This window comes from Octopus bimaculoides, chromosome 9 (assembly GCF_001194135.2).
Source record: "Octopus bimaculoides isolate UCB-OBI-ISO-001 chromosome 9, ASM119413v2, whole genome shotgun sequence".
NCBI lineage: Eukaryota > Metazoa > Mollusca > Cephalopoda > Octopoda > Octopodidae > Octopus > Octopus bimaculoides.
In genome coordinates this window covers 64637751-64641136 of record NC_068989.1, presented here as the reverse complement: position 1 = coordinate 64641136, position 3386 = coordinate 64637751, and positions in this window count along the sequence as shown.

Below are 3386 nucleotides of genomic sequence, written 5' to 3'. Positions count from 1 at the left end.
TGTGTGTGTGTGTGTGTGTGTGTGTGTGTGTGTGTGTGTGTGTATGTGTGTGTGTGTAACCCCTGATTTATGTGCTGAATTCAATTTTTTCCGTTTACTATTACAAACCTAAACATGTAAGTGTGTATGTTTGTATGTACACATGTATTTTGAAAAGTGATGTAAATACTATATATGTTCGTATACGGGGTGATAATATGTTCTTTATAAGAATTCTATACTTAATGTTATTTCTATACAATTTCATTAACATTGAGTGCAAAATCTGAATTTATTTATTGACTATTTCAATTTAATCTTTGATCAAAACCTCCAATAGTCAATTCCATTGTGCGTTAGACATCCAAGTCCAAAATCCAAGATTTAGTAGTTTTTTCGAGAATTATAATCCCGAATAACTACTTTCGAAGTCTATGCCAAATTTGGATTTGACAGTGCACAAACAAGTTGGTTCACTAACATATATGTATGCCATTAAGCCACTATTCAATAAATGTAAAGGCACTCCCATGTTAGCTTCTCTCAACGCGCTTAGTATGTTTCCTATAAACTTCATTTATTCAATTTTACAAAGTGAACGTGTGTATAGTAGTACAGAAGTAAAAATTTCTTCTTTTTGCTAATATTCTCCTAACTCTATTTTAAGCTTAATAGAAAGTAACGTATTTGAGGATACCACTAAACTTAAGAAATGTTACTATTGTCTTTATTATTTGTAGTTTTAGGAATATACTTTGCGGGTTTCCTTTCATAAAACAATAAGTACATCTTGGAAAACATTGTTCAAGGTTAACAGGCTTCTCGAGATCAACAACAATGTTCGATATTATTGTTATTATTATTATTATTATTATTATTATTATTATTATTATTATTATTATTATTATTATTATTATTGTCACCATCATCATTATCATTATTATTACTATCAAAAGCAATAGCAGCGGCAGCAACAAAAGTAGTAGTAAACGCTAAGCATTAAATGAAGATGATAAATTTTCGATGAATATACATGATTTATGAAGAAAGGGCAACTTCAATTTTTCTATTTATATTTTGTATTCAACAATTGAATAACCTGATTATGGAATTTGTCCAATTGCTTTCCAAATTTACATGACCCATTCTTCATGCTTGTTTTTTGGATATGTTATCAAAGAGTTAATAATTTACAAATTACTAAATATGCACTTTGTGAGAATTGGGTCGCAGCAGATGCGGCAACTAAACGATTTATAAAACTTTGCGCGCCCTTCAAAGTAATGTGTATAAGTTTTGTAACGCATATTCTATTTGCTATTGTTATTATTAGTTTATATTATATAGTAATTACACCATATAATAGTAATGTATATTGACTGCTTTTCTTATTGCTTTATAAAACAAAAACATATCTTAATGGTAAAGATTCATGAAATGAAAATATTTTTTTTACACTATGTTAAAAAATACGAAAAAAAATCTGTTGATGTCAATTGTGTCAGACGTAATGGGGGAGAACTATGTGTCGGCTGCTAGCAACCTCTATAACCGACCGAAAATTACCTGTGAAATATGAATTCGATAATTCACCAATTACTACTCTTTCTTCTTTTTTTTATATTTTCTTCTGTACAAACTCTCATATGAACTGATATAAATTTATATAACATTAAAACCATTGATTAAACGAGAGAGGGCATAAATGAAAAACAAAAGACTTTTAGCGGATGAGAGTAAAGTGTGTATTGTCTTTTGATTTTTACAAAGCTGTTTCCATAAAACGTATGACAAAAAAAAAGACATATAATATCTGAAATGCTTGAATATTTTAAGAAATTTTAAGAATATTTTAAGAATTTATTTTAAAAATCAAAATATAAAATAATGACTCTTCTTGACGTTCTCATTCGATATTATATTTTGGATTATTGAATGAATAGACAGTATCGTGAATATTTTATATACAATTTCCAGAAAATGCTTTAGCTACACGTAAACAATGTGTTTTAGAGTGTAGCTAAGAGCAGAAGGTTTTCTTTTATATATACACACACATATATATAAAAATACTTAACCTAACGTTGCCTTTATTTTCCAAAGCAATGAGTATTGCATCCCCACATTTATTATCAGCACACCAAGTTTAAAGTTCCCTCATTATGATGGAAACTTCAGGCATATAATTCGAGTGCCAAAAGTAACAAGGGTTCACACAAGAAGCAAAGGAAGTGAAAATAACATTTTCATTTTCTTTTATCTTATATTTACACCTACTTTTTTTTTTTTTTTTTTCCTTTTCTTTATAGACTCTGGAAATTGTAATAAATAATGATATAGCAATTATTTATTATAATTCAGGAATCTGATAATGTTTAAACTATATATATGATGTTATGTTTTAATTTTTTTTAACACAAACATATGTATATGGTGATGCTTAATACTACATTTCGGTTTCTAAATTCGAAAGTTTAGTGATAACAAGTACACTACAAAGTAACATACCTGTATTACAATTCTAAATGATACCTTACTTTCTGAAATGTTTTGTAATTTTGCATTACCATAATTCTTATCTAAAGTGATAACAAGAAATACACCAAACTTTTCTAAATGAGAAAAAGTTACATTATACAATGAGTATTGATATAAAACAAGGAAGATATGTATGCAGAATTATATATACAAACATATATATATATATATATATATATATATATATATATATATATATGCATATATATATGTATGTATGCATGTATGTATTGTATGTATGTGTATGTATATGTATATATACATAAAAGTGAAGAAATTGTGATAATTTGCATTGTTATTTGAATGTACATATTGTAAGAAAACCAAATTGTGTGACATTTTATTGGTGGCAAACAATATGGCTGCAACCGTGCGAGATTTGTTTCCAGCTTTCTTATAATTACTGCCCGAGATTATTCAAGGAATTAAAACTAATGTTGGCGTAAGAGAAAGACATGGAGCAGACATAACATTACATATATATATATATAAGATATATATATATATATATATGTATATATATATATATGTATATATATAATGTATGGTAATGTATGGTATATATATATATCATGGGGTTGATAGGAAAATTACCAAACTATTGCTAACTTTGCTAGTTTTTGTTTTTTTAAATTATTTAAGGCCCATTTGATTAACAAGGAAACCAAAATAATAATAGTAACAATAACGTTAATAATAATATTTACTATTATGATTACTACTACTACTACTACTACTACTACTACTACTACTACTATTATTATTATTATTAATATTATTCTCATTATTATTATTATTATTATTATTATTATTATTAATGCTAGTAGCATAACTACTAATACGTTTATAGTTGCTGTTTCTCTAGTTGT